The following is a 14,962-nucleotide window of genomic DNA, read 5'->3' as shown; positions in this document are numbered from 1 at the left end:
CTGGATATGACTGGATGAAACCAAAAATATACGGTTGAGTTTTGGCAAACTCAATACAAAATATTCCTACAGCCTCTGTGTTTGTGTTTTCTGGATATTATCGATGGACTTTATTGTTTTGAATGTTTTTATCAGGGAACATTTAATTTGTACAGTTGAAACACTAATTGGTTATCATCGGAACACCAGCTCTACACATTCATATTTTCTAGGGAGACTGCTAGAGCAACTGCGGCAAACAAACATGATATTTCTCTTTGTACAGATGACATTTTATGCACTTGCCAAACTTAAAGACTTTGCTTTTTTCCAAAACCATTTTTACTGTGCTTTTCTCGGTCCATTGCATACGAATTCCAGACCAGTTTGTCCGGATATGACTGGATGAAACCGGAAATATCCGGTTGTGTTTTGGCTAACTCAATCCGAAATATTGCTACAGACTCTGTGTTTGTGTTTTCTGGATATTATCGATGAACTCATTGTTTTGAATGTTTTTATCAGGGAACATTTAATTTTTTAGCATTGAAACACTAATGGGTTCCACATGGGGACACCAGCCCTACACATTCATATTTTCTAATCAGAAAGCTAGAGGAACTGTGGCAAGCAAACATGATATTTCTGTTTGTATAGATGACATTTTATGCACTTGCCTAACGAAAAGACTTTGCTTTTCTCCAAAACCATTTTAATGTGATTTTCTCGGTCCACTTCATACGAATTCCACACCAGTTTGTCAGGATATGACTGGATGAAACCGGAAATATCCGGTTTTGTTTTGGCTAACTCAATCCAAAATATTGCTACAGCCTCTGTTTTTGGGTTTTCTGGATATTATCGATGAACTCAATATTTTGAATGTATTTATCAGGGAACATTTAATTTTTTAGCATTGAAACACTAATGGGTTCCACATGGGGACACCGCCTCTACATATTCATATTTTCTAATCCGAAAGCTAGAGGAATTTTGGCAAACAAACATGATATTTCTGTTTGTATAGATGACATTTTATGCACTTGTCTAATGAAAAGACTTTGCTTTCCTCCAAAACAATTTTTATTGTGAATATCTCGGTCCAGTGCATACTGTTGGAGTACTAGTTATAGCATTAAATAAGAGTGTACAGCACATTAAAGGCAGAGATCCTACATAATATTTTTTAAAAATTAATTAATTTTCTATGCCATTTCCAATTTAACACCAGGTTTTTTTTTCATTTCCAATTATCTTTATATACAGAAGATCGATTCAGTATATAATTAGTAAAGACCTCATCAGTTTGTACCCATGCAGAAACACAAAGTGTAAAAATACTGTTTCAGTACTAGTTATAGCATCATTGCATGTTAGACAACACAATAAGGACAGATCCCACATGGGATGTAAGTACACAGTGAATCCTGTTGCTGACTTAACAATTTGACACTCTTGTTCATGGCATCAGTAATTACATTCGTAATTTCTACGGAGAAACCTATAGGAATTGCGGCAAACAAACATGATATTTCTGTTTGTGTAGATGACATTTTATGGACTTGCCTAACGAAAATACTTGCTTTTCTCCAAAACCATTTGTACTGTGATTTTCTCTGTCCATTGCATACTAATTCCACACCACTTTGTCCGGATATGACTGGATGAAACGAGAAAGATCTGGTGGTGTTTTGCCTAACTCAATCCCAGATATTGCTACAGCCTCTGTGTTTGTGTATTCCTGATATTATCCACATTGTATTGTTTTGAATTTTTTTTTATCAGGGAACATTTAATTTTGTACCATAGAAACATTAATTGTTTCCACATGGAAACACCAGCTCTACACATTCGTAATTACTTTTTTTTTATTAAACTTTTATTTCATGAATATAAATTTCCAAAGTACAGCTCATGGGTTACAATGGATTACCTCTCCCAAAACTTCTCTCCCACCCACAACCCTCCCCTTTCCCGCTCCCTCTCCCCTTCCAATCACATCATGATTCATTTTCAATTCTCTTTATATACAAAGATCATTTTAGTGTAAATTAGGTAACGATTTCAACAGTTTGCCCCAATATAGCAACACAAAGTTAAAAAAATATACTGTTGGAGTACTAGTTATAGCATTAAATAAGAGTGCACAGCACATTAAAGGCAGAGATCCTACATAATATTTTTTAAAAATTAATTAATTTTCTATGCCATTTCCAATTTAACACCAGGTTTTTTTTTCATTTCCAATTATCTTTATATACAGAAGATCGATTCAGTATATAATTAGTAAAGACCTCATCAGTTTGTACCCATGCAGAAACACAAAGTGTAAAAATACTGTTTCAGTACTAGTTATAGCATCATTGCATGTTAGACAACACAATAAGGACAGATCCCACATGGGATGTAAGTACACAGTGAATCCTGTTGCTGACTTAAAAATTTGACACTCCTGTTGATGGCATCAGTAATTACATTCGTAATTTCTACGGAGAAACCTATAGGAATTGCGGCAAACAAACATGATATTTCTGTTTGTGTAGATGATATTTTATGCACTTGCCTAACGAAAATACATGCTTCTCTCCAAAACCATTTGTACTGTGATTTTCTCTGTCCATTGCATACGAATTCCACACCACTTTGTCCGGATGTGACTGGATGAAACGAGAAATATCTGGTTGTGTTTTGGCTAACTCAATCCCAGATATTGTTACCGCATCTGTGTTTGTTTATTCCTGATATTATGCATGGACTTTACATTTTTCAATATTTTTTTAAGGGAACATTTAATTTTGTGCTTGGAAAAACTAATTGGTTCCACATGGAGACAGCAGGTGAACATATTCATATTTTCCAGGGAGAAACCTAGAGGAACTGCGGCAAACAAACATGATATTTCTGTTATTATAGATGACATTTTATGCACTTGCCACACGAAAAGACTTTTCTTTTCTCCAAAACCATTTTTGCTGTTATTTTCTCGGTCCATTGCATACGCATTCCACTCCAGTTTTTCCGGATATGACTGGATGAAACTGGAAATATCCAGCTTTGTTTTGGCTAACTCAATCCCAGATATTACTACAGCCACTGTATTTGTGTTTTCTGGATAGTATCCACGGACTTTATTATTTTGAATGTTTTTTTATCTGGAATAGTTAATTTTGTGCATGGAATCACTAATTGGTTCAACATGGAGACACCAGCTGAATATATTCATATTTTCTGTGGCGAAAGCTAGAGGAACTGCGAAAAACAAACATGATATTTCTGTTTGTATAGATCACATTTTATGCATTGCCTAACGAAAGATGTTGCTTTTCTTCAAAACCATTTTTACTGTGATTTTCTCGGTCCATTGCATACAAATTCCACAGAAGTTTGTCCGGATATGACAGGTTAAAGCCGGAAATATACGGTTTTGTTTTGGCTAACTCAATCCCAGATATTGCTACAGCCTCTGTGTTTGTGTTTTCCGGATATTATACAAGGACTTTATTAATTTGAAAGTTTTTTATCGGGGAACATTTTATTTTGAGCTTGGATACAGTAATTGATTCCACAATGAAACACCAGCTGAACATATTCGTATTTTCTAGGGAGAAAGCTACAGGAACTGCGGCAAACAAACATGATATTTCTGTTTGTATAGATGACATTTTATGCACTTGCCTAAGGAAAAGAATTTGCTTTTCTCCAAAACCATTTTTACTGTGTATTCCTGATATTATCCACGGACTTTATTTTTTTGAATGTCTTTTATCAGGGAACATTTAATTTTTTGCTTGGAAACACTAATTGGTTCCACATGGAGACACCAGCTCTACACATTCGTATTTTCTAGGGAGAAAGCTAGAGGAACTGCGGCAAACAAACATGATATTTCTGTTTCTATCGATGAAATTTTATGCACTTGGTGAACGAAAAGACTTTGCTTTTCTCCAAAACCATTTTTGCTGTGATTTTTCTCGGTCCATTGCATACGAATTCCACACCACTTTGTCTGGATAAGAATGGAGGAAAACAGAAATATCCGGTTGTGGTTTGGCTAACTCAATCCTAAATATTGTGAAAGCCTCTGTGTATGTTTTTTCTGGATATCATCGATGGACTTCATTGTTTTGAATTGTTTTATCAGGGAACATTTATTTTTTTACCATTGAAACACTTATGGGTTCCACATGGGGACACCAGCTCTAGATATTCATATTTTCTAGGGAGAATGCTAGAGGAACTGCGGCACACAAACATGATATATCTGTTTGTTTCGATGACATTTTATGCACTTGCCTAACGAAAAGACTTTGCTTTTCTCCAAAACCATTTTTCCTGTGATTTTCTAAGTCCATTGCATACGATTTCCACACCGTTTTGTCCAGATATGACTGGATGAAACCGGAAATATCCGGTTTTGTTTCCCTAACTCAATCCCAGATATTGCTACATCCTCTGTGTTTGTGTTTTCTGAATATTATCAACGGACTTCCTTGTTTTGAATGTTTTTATCGGGGAACATTTTATTTTGAGCTTGGATACAGTAATTGGTTCCACATGGAGACAGCACCTCTACACACTCGTATTTTCTAGGGAGAAAGCTAGAGGAACTGCGGCAAAAAACATGATATTTCTGTTTGTATCGATTAGATTTTATGTACTTGCCTAAAGGACAGACTTTGCTTTTCTCCAAAACCCTTTTTACTGTGAATTTTTGGTCCGTTGCATACGAATTCCACACCACTTTGCTTGGATATGACTGGATGAAACCCGAAATATCCGGTTTTGTTTCGGCTAATTGAATCCCAAATATTGTTACCACCTCTGTGTTTGTGTAATCCTGATATTATCCACACACTTTATTGTTTTGAATTTTTTTATGAGTGAGCATTTAACTTTGTGCTGCGAAACACTAGTTGGTTCCACATGGAGACACCAGCTCTACATATTTGTATTTTCTATAGAGAAACCTAAAAAAACTGCAAAAACCAAACATGATATTTCTGTTTGTATAGATGACATTTATTCTACTTGCCTAAAGAAAAGACTTTGCTTTTCTGCAAAACAATTTGTACTGTGATTATCTCGGTCCATTGCATACGAATTCCACATCAGCTTGTCAGTATATGTCTGGATGAAACCGGAAATACCCGGCTTTGTTTTGGCTAACTCAATCCCAGATATTGCTACAGCCTCTGTGTTTGTGCATTCCTGATATTATCCACGGACTTTATTGTTTTGAATGCTTTTTATCAGGGAACATTTAATTTTGTGCTTGGAAACACTGATTGTTTCCACATAGAGATACCAGCTCTACATACTCGTATTTTCTAGGGAGAAATCTAGAGGAACTGCGGCAAAAACACATGATATTTCTGTTTGTATAGATGACATTTTATGCACTTGCCTAAAGAATAGACTTTGATTTTCTCCAAAACCATTTTTACTGTGATTTTCTCGGTCCATTGCATATGAATTCCACAACACTTTGTCCGTATATGACTGGATAAAACCGGAAATATTTGGTTGTTTTTTGGCTAACTCAATCCGACATATTGATACAGCCTCTTTGTTTGTTTTTTCTGGATATTATTCACAGACTTTACTGTTTTCAATGTTTTTTATCAGGGAACATTTAATTTTGTACCGTTGAAACACTAATTGGTTCATCATGGGAACACGAGCTCTACACATTCTATTTTCTAGGGAGAAATCTAGAGGAACTGCGGCAAAAATCATGATATTTCTGTTTATATAGATGAGTTTTTATGCACTTGCCTCACGAAAAGACTTTACTCTTCTCCAAAACCATTTTTACTGTGATTTTCTCGGTCCATTGCATACAAATTCCACACCAGTTTGTCCGGATATGAATGGATGAAACTGGAAATATCTGGTTGTGTTTTGGCTAACTCAATCCCAGATATTACTACAGCCTCTGTGTTTGTGTATTCCTGATATTATCCACGGTCTTTATTGTTTTGAATGTTGTTTATCGGGGAATAGTTAATTTTGTGCTTGGAATCACTAATTGGTTCCACATGGAGACACCAGCTCTACACATTCGTATTTTCTAGGGAGAAAGCTAGAGGAACTGGGGCAAACAAACAAGATATTTCTGTTTGTATCGATGACATTTTATGCACTTGCCTAACGAAAAGACTTTGCTTTTCTCCAAAACCATTTTTACTGTGAATATATCGGTCTATTGCATACGAATTCCACACTACTTTGTCCGGATATGACTGGATGAAACCAGAAGTATCCGGTTGTGTTTTCTTTAACTCAATCTGAAGTATTGTGAAAGCCTCTCTGTTTCTGTTTTCTGGATATTATCAACGGACTTTATTGTTTTGAATGTTTTTTATTGGGGAACCTTTTATTTTGAGCTTGGATACAGTAATTGGTTCCATATGGTGACACAAGCTGAGCATTTCATATTTTCTAAGGAGAAAGCTAGAAGATCTGCGGCAAACAAATATGATATTTCTGTTTCTATCGGTGACATTGTATGCACTTGGCTAACGAAAAGAATTTGCTTTTCTCCAAAACCAATTTTATTGTGAGTTTCTCAGTCCATTGCATAAGAATTCCACACCAGTTTGTCTGCATATGACTGGATGAAACCAGATATATCCGGTTGTATTTTCGTTAACTCAATCCGAAATAATTTGAAAGCCTCTGTGTTTGTGTTTTCTGGATATTATCAACGGACTTTATTGTTTTGAATGTTTTTTATTGGGGAACATTTTATTTTGAGCTTGGATACAGTAATTGGTTCGATATGGAGACATAAGCTGAATATATTCGTATTTTCTAAGGAGAAAGCTAGAAGATCTGCGGCAAACAAACATGATATTTCTGTTTGTATAGATGACATTTTATGCACTTGCCTAATGTAAAGAGTTTGCTTTTCTCCAAAACCAATTTTACTGTGATTTTCTTGGCCCATTGGATACGAATTCCATACCAGTTTGTCCGGATATGACTGGATGAAACTGGAAATATCCGGTTGTGTTTTGGCTAACTCAATGCGAAATATTGTGAGTTTCTGTGTTTGTGTTTTCTGGTTATTATCGATGGACTTGATTGTTTTCAATGTTTTTATCAGGGAACATATTATTTTGTACTGTATAAACTCTAATTGGTTCATCATGGGAACACCAGCTCTACACATTAGTATTTTCTAGGGAGAAAGCTGGAGGAACTGCGGAAAACAAACATGATATTTTTGTTTCTATAGATGACATTTTATGCACTTGCCTAATGAAAAGACTTTGCTTTTCTCCAAAACATTTTTACTGTGATTCTCTCGGTCCATTGCACACGAATTCCACACCAGTTTGTCCAGATATGACTGGATGAAACCAGAAATATCCGGTTTTGTTTTGGCTGGCTCAATCCCATATATTGCTACAGCCTCTGTGTTTGTGTATTCCTGATATTGTCCACGGAATTTATTTTTTTGAATTTTTTTTTTATTGGGGAGTATTTAATTTTGTTCTTGGAAACACTAATTGGTTCCACATGGATGCACCAACTCTACATATTTGTATTTTCTAGGGAGAAAGCTAGAGGAACTACGGAAACAAACATGATATTTCTATTTGTCAAGATGATATTTTATGCACTTGCCCAACGAAAAGACTTTGCTTTTCTCCAAAACCATTTTTACTGTGAATATCTCCGTCCATTGCTTACGAATTCCACATAGGTTTACCGGATACCACTGGATGAAAACAGAAATGTCCGGTTGTGTTTTGGATAACTCAATCTGAAATATTGTGAAAGCCTCTGTGTTTGTGTTTTCTGGATATCATCTATGGACTTTATTGTTTTGAATGTTTTTATCAGGGAACATTTAATTTGTACAGTTGAAACACTAATTGGTTATCATGGGAACACCAGCTCTACACATTCATATTTTCTAGGGAGACTGCTAGAGCAACTGCGGCAAACAAACATGATATTTCTCTTTGTACAGATGACATTTTATGCACTTGCCAAACGTAAAGACTTTGCTTTTTTCCAAAACCATTTTTACTGTGCTTTTCTCGGTCCATTGCATACGAATTCCAGACCAGTTTGTCCGGATATGACTGGATGAAACCGGAAATATCCGGTTGTGTTTTGGCTAACTCAATCCGAAATATTGCTACAAACTCTGTGTTTGTGTTTTCTGGATATTATCGATGAACTCATTGTTTTGAATGTTTTTATCAGGGAACATTTAATTTTTTAGCATTGAATCACTAATGGGTTCCACATGGGGACACCAGCTCTACACATTCATATTGTCTAATCAGAAAGCTAGAGGAACTGTGGCAAGCAAACATGATATTTCTGTTTGTATAGATGACATTTTATGCACTTGCCTAACGAAAAGACTTTGCTTTTCTCCAAAACCATTTTAATGTGATTTTCTCGGTCCACTTCATACGAATTCCACACCAGTTTGTCAGGATATGACTGGATGAAACCGGAAATATCCGGTTTTGTTTTGGCTAACTCAATCCAAAATATTGCTACAGCCTCTGTTTTTGGGTTTTCTGGATATTATCGATGAACTCAATATTTTGAATGTATTTATCAGGGAACATTTAATTTTTTAGCATTGAAACACTAATGGGTTCCACATGGGGACACCACCTCTACACATTCATATTTTCTAATCCAAAAGCTAGAGGAATTTTGGCAAAAAAACATGATATTTCTGTTTGTATAGATGACATTTTATGCACTTGTCTAATGAAAAGACTTTGCTTTCCTCCAAAACAATTTTTATTGTGAATATCTCGGTCCAGTGCATACTGTTGGAGTACTAGTTATAGCATTAAATAAGAGTGTACAGCACATTAAAGGCAGAGATCCTACATAATATTTTTTAAAAATTAATTAATTTTCTATGCCATTTCCAATTTAACACCAGGTTTTTTTTTCATTTCCAATTATCTTTATATACAGAAGATCGATTCAGTATATAATTAGTAAAGACCTCATCAGTTTGTACCCATGCAGAAACACAAAGTGTAAAAATACTGTTTCAGTACTAGTTATAGCATCATTGCATGTTAGACAACACAATAAGGACAGATCCCACATGGGATGTAAGTACACAGTGAATCCTGTTGCTGACTTAACAATTTGACACTCTTGTTCATGGCATCAGTAATTACATTCGTAATTTCTACGGAGAAACCTATAGGAATTGCGGCAAACAAACATGATATTTCTGTTTGTGTAGATGACATTTTATGCACTTGCCTAACGAAAATACTTGCTTTTCTCCAAAACCATTTGTACTGTGATTTTCTCTGTCCATTGCATACTAATTCCACACCACTTTGTCCGGATATGACTGGATGAAACGAGAAAGATCTGGTGGTGTTTTGGCTAACTCAATCCGAAGTATTGCTACAGTCTCTGTGTGTTTGTGTTCCTGATATTATGCATGGACTTTATATTTTTCAATGTTTTTTCAGGGAAAATTTAATTTTGTGCTTTGAAACACTAATTGGTTCCACGTGGAGACACCTGCGCTACACATTCGTATTTTTCAGGGAGAAAGCTAGAGGAACTGCGGCAAACAAACATCATATTTCTGTTTGTATCGATGACATTTTATGCACTTGCCTAACGTGAAGACTTTGCTTTTCTCCAAAACCAAATGTACTGTGATTTTCGCGTTCCACTGCATACGAATTCCACAGCACTTTGTCCGGATATGACTGGATGAAACCGGAAATATCCGGTTTTGTTTTGGCTAACGCAATCCCATATATTGCTACAGCCAATGTGTTAGTGTTTTCTGGATATTACACATGGACTTTTGTGTTTTGAAAGTTTTTTATCAGGGAACATTTAATTTTGTACCGTAGAAACATTAATTGGTTCCACATGGGGACACCAGCTCTACACATTCGTATTTTCCAGGGAGAAACCTAGAGGAACTGCGGCAAACAAACGTGATATTTTTGTTTGTATAGATGACATTTTATGCACTTGCCACAGGAAAAGACTTTGCTTTTCTCCAAAACCAATTGTAGTGTGATTTTCTCGGTCCATTGCATACGAATTCCACACCAGTTTGTCCGGATATGACTAGATGAAACCGGTAATATCCGGTTTTGCTTTGTCTCACATAATCCCAGATATTGCTACAGCCTCTGTGTTTGTGTTTTCTGGATATTATCGATGGACTTTATTGTTTTGAATGTTTTTTATCAGGGAACCTTTAATTTTGTACCGTAGAAACACTAATTGCTTCATCATGTGGACACCAGCTCCACACATTTGTATTTTCTAGGGAGAAAGCTAGAGGAACTGCGGCAAACAAACATGATATTTCCGTATGTATAGATGAGTGTTTATGCATTTGCCTAACGTAGAGACTTTGCTTTTCTCCAAAACTATTTTTGCTGTGATTTTCTCGGTCCATTGCATACGAATTCCACACCACTTTGTCCGGATGTGACTGGTTGAAACAAGAAATATCTGCTTCTGTTTTGGCTAACTCAATCCCAGATATTGTTACCGCATCTGTGTTTGTTTATTCCTGATATTATGCATGGACTTTACATTTTTCAATGTTTTTTTCAGGGAACATTTAATTTTGTGCTTGGAAAAACTAATTGGTTCCACATGGAGACAGCAGGTGAACATATTCATATTTTCCAGGGAGAAACCTAGAGGAACTGCGGCAAACAAACATGATATTTCTGTTATTATAGATGACATTTTATGCACTTGCCACACGAAAAGACTTTTCTTTTCTCCAAAACCATTTTTGCTGTGATTTTCTCGTTCCATTGCATACGAATTCCACACCAGTTTTTCCGGATATGACTGGATGAAACCGGAAATATCTGGTTTTGTTTTAGCTAACTCAATCCCAGATGTTGCTACAGCCTCTGTGTTTGTGTTTTCTGCATATTATCAACAGACTTTATTTTTTTGAATGCTTTTTTTATCGGGGAACATTTTATTTTGAGCTTGGGTACAGTCATTGGTTCCACATGGAGACACTAGGTATACACATTCGTATTTTCTACGGAAAACCTAGAGGAACTGCGGCAAACAAACATGATATTTCTGTTTCTATAGATGACATTTTATGCACTTGCCTAACAAAAAGACTTTGCTTTTCTCCAAACCATTTTTACTGTGATTTTCTCGGTCCATTGCATATGAATTCCATACCAGTTTGTCCGGTTATGACTGGATGAAACCGGAAATATCTGTTTTTTTTTTTTTTTGCTAACTCAATCCCAGATATTGCTACAGCCTCTGTGTTTGTGTTTTCCTGATATTACCGATGGACTTTAGTGTTTTGAATGTTTTTTATCAGGGAACATTTAATTTTGTACCGTCTAAACACTAATTTTTTCATCATGGAGACACCAGCTCTACAAATTCGTATTTTCTAGGGAGAAATCTAGAGGAACTGCGGCAAACATACATCATATTTCTGTATGTATAGATGACATTTTATGCATTTGCCTAACGTGAAGACTTTGCTTTTCTCCAAAACCATTTGTACTGTGATTTTCTCGGTCCATTGCATATGAATTCCATACCAGTTTGTCCGGATATGACTGGATGAAACCAGAAATACCCGGTTGTGTTTTGGCTAACTCAATCCGAAATATTGTGAAAGGATCTGTGTTTCTGTATTCCTGATATTATCCACGGACTTTATTGTTTTGAATGTTTTTTGTCAGCGAACATTTAATGTTGTGCTGTGAACCCTAATTGTTTCCACATGGAGACACCAGCTCTACACATTCGTATTTTCTAGGGAGAAAGCTAGAGGTACTGCGGCAAACAAACATGATATTTCTGTTTGTATCGATGACATTTTATGCACTTACCTAACGAAAAGACTTTGTTTTTCTCCAACACCAATTTACGGTGATTTTTTCGGTCCATTGCATACGAATTCCACACCACTTTGTCTGGATATGACTGGATGAAACCGGAAATATCCAGTTTTGTTTTAGCTAACTCAATCCCAGATGTTGCTGCAGCCTCTGTGTTTGTGTATTCCTGATATTATCCACGGTCTTTATTGTATTGAATGATTTTTATCGGGTACATTTAATTTTTTGCTTGGAATCACTAATTGGTTCCACATGGAGACACCAGCTCTACACATTCGTATTTTCTAGGGAGAAAGCTAGAGGAACTGCGGCAAGCAAACATGATATTTCTGTTTGTATAGATGGCATTTTATGCACTTGCCTAACCAAAAGACTTTTCTTTTCTCCAAAACCATTTTTACTGTGATTTTCTCGGTCCACTGCATATGAATTCCACACAAGTTTGTCCGGATATGACTGGATGAATCCGGAAATATCCGGTTTTGTTTTGGCTAACTCAATCCCAGATATTGCTACAGCCTCTGTGTTTGTGTATTCCTGATATTATGCATGGACTTTACATTTTTCAATGTTTTTATCAGGGAACATTTAATTTTGTGCTTGGAAAAACTAATTGGTTCCACATGGAGACAGCAGGTGAACATATTCATATTTTCCAGGGAGAAACCTAGAGGAACTGCGGCAAACAAACATGATATTTCTGTTATTATAGATGACATTTTATGCACTTGCCACACGAAAAACTTTTCTTTTCTCCAAAACCATTTTTACTGTGATTTTCTCGGTCCATTGCATATGAATTCCACACAAGTTTGTCCGGATATGACTGGATGAAACCAGAAATACCCGGTTGTGTTTTGGCTAACTCAATCCGAAATATTGTGAAAGCATCTGTGTTTCTGTATTCCTGATATTATCCACGGACTTTATGGTTTTGAATGTTTTTTGTCAGCGAACATTTAATGTTGTGCTGTGAACACTAATTGTTTCCACATGGAGACACCAGCTCTACACATTCGTATTTTCTAGGGAGAAAGCTAGAGGAACTGCAACAAACATGATATTTCTGTTTATCTAGATGACATTTTATGCACTTGCCTAACGAAAAGACTTTGTTTTTCTCCAACACCAATTTACTGTGATTTTCTCGGTCCATTGCGTATGAATTCCACACAAGTTTGTCCCGATATGACTGGATGAAACTGGAAATATCCGTTTGTGTTTTGTCTAACTCAATCCGAAATATTGTGAAAGCCTCTGTGTTTATGTTTTCTGGATACTATCGATGGACTTATTGTTTTGAATGTTTTTATCAGGGAACATTTAATTTTGTACCGTTGAAACACTAATTATTTCGTAATGGGAACACCAGCTCTACACATACGTATTTTCTAGGGAGAAAGCTAGAGGAACTGCAGAAAACAACCATGATATTTCTGTTTGTATAGGTGACATTTTATGCACTTGCCTAACGAAATGACTTTGCTTTTCTCCAAAACCTTTTTTACTGTGATTTTCTCACTCCATTGCCTAGGAATTCCACACCAGTTTGTGTGGATATAACTGTATGAAACAGGAAATATCCGTTTTCTTTTGTCAAACTGAATCCCGGATATTGCTACAGCCTCTGTGTTTGTGTATTCCTGATATTATCCACAGACTTTATTGTTTTCAATGTTTTTTCAGGCAACATTTAATTTTATGCTGCAAAATACTAATAGTTTCCACATGGAGAAACCAGCTCTACACATTCGTATTTTCTACAGAGAAAGCTAGAGGAACTGCGTCAAACAATCATGATATATCTGTTTGTATAGATGACTGTTTATGCACTTGCGTAACGTAAAGACTTTGCTTTGCTCCAAAATCATTTTTACTGTGATTTTCTCCATCCATTGCATACGAATTCCACACCAGTTTGTCCGGATATGACTGGATGAAACCGGAAATATCCGGTTTTGTTTTGGCTAACTCAATCCCAGATATTGCTACAGCCTCTGTGTTTGTGTTTTCTGGATATTATCCAGGGACATTATTGTTTTGAATGTTTTTTATCGGGGAACATTTTATTTTGAGCTTGGATACACTAATGGTTCCACATGGAGACAACAGCTCTAAATATTCATAATTTCTAGGGAGGAAGCTAGAGGAACTGCGGCAAACAAACGTGATATTTCTGTTTGTATCGATGACATTTTATGCAATTGCCTAACGAAAAGACTTTGCTTTTCTCCAAAATCATTTTTACGGTGATTGTCTTGGTCCATTGCATACGATTTCCACACCAGTTTCCACGGTTGTGTCTGGGTGAAATGGGAAATATCCGGTTTTGTTTTGGCTAACTCAATCCCAGATATTTTTATAGCCTCTGTGTTTGTGTATTCCTGATATTATCCAAGGACTTTATTTTTTGAAGTTTTTTTCGGGGAATATTTTATTTTGAGCTTTGATACAGTAATTAGTTGCACATGGAGACACCAGCTCTACATATTCATATTTTCTAGGGAGATAGCTAGAGGAATTGGACAAACAGACATATTTCTGTTTGTATAGATGACATTTTATGCACTTGCCTAGCGAAAAGACTTTGCTTTTCTCCAAAATCTTTTTTAATGTGATTTTCTCGGTCAATTGCATATGACTTCCACACCAGTTTGTCCGGAAATGACTGGATGAAACCGGAAATATCCGGTTTTGTTTTGGCTAACTCACTCGCAGGTATTGCTACAAACTCTGTGTTTGTGTTTCCAGATTATCCAGGAACTTTAATGTTTTTAATGTTTTTTATCAGGGAACATATTATTTTGAGCTTGGATACAGTAATTGGTTCCACATGAAGACACCAACGCTACATATTCGTATTTTCTAGGGAGAAAGCTAGAGGAAGGGTGACAAACAGACATGATATTTCTGTTCGTATAGATCACATTTTGTGCACTTGCCTAACGTAAAGACTTTGCTTTTCTCCAAAACCATTTTTACTGTGATTCTCTCGGTCCATTGCATACGAATTCCACACCAGTTATTCCGGATATGACTGGATGAAAACAGAAATATCCAGTTTTGTTTTGGCTAACTCAATCCGAAATATTGTGAAAGCCTCTGTG

This window comes from Lepus europaeus, unplaced genomic scaffold (assembly GCF_033115175.1).
Source record: "Lepus europaeus isolate LE1 unplaced genomic scaffold, mLepTim1.pri SCAFFOLD_32, whole genome shotgun sequence".
NCBI lineage: Eukaryota > Metazoa > Chordata > Mammalia > Lagomorpha > Leporidae > Lepus > Lepus europaeus.
This window is presented reverse-complemented; position numbering follows the sequence as displayed.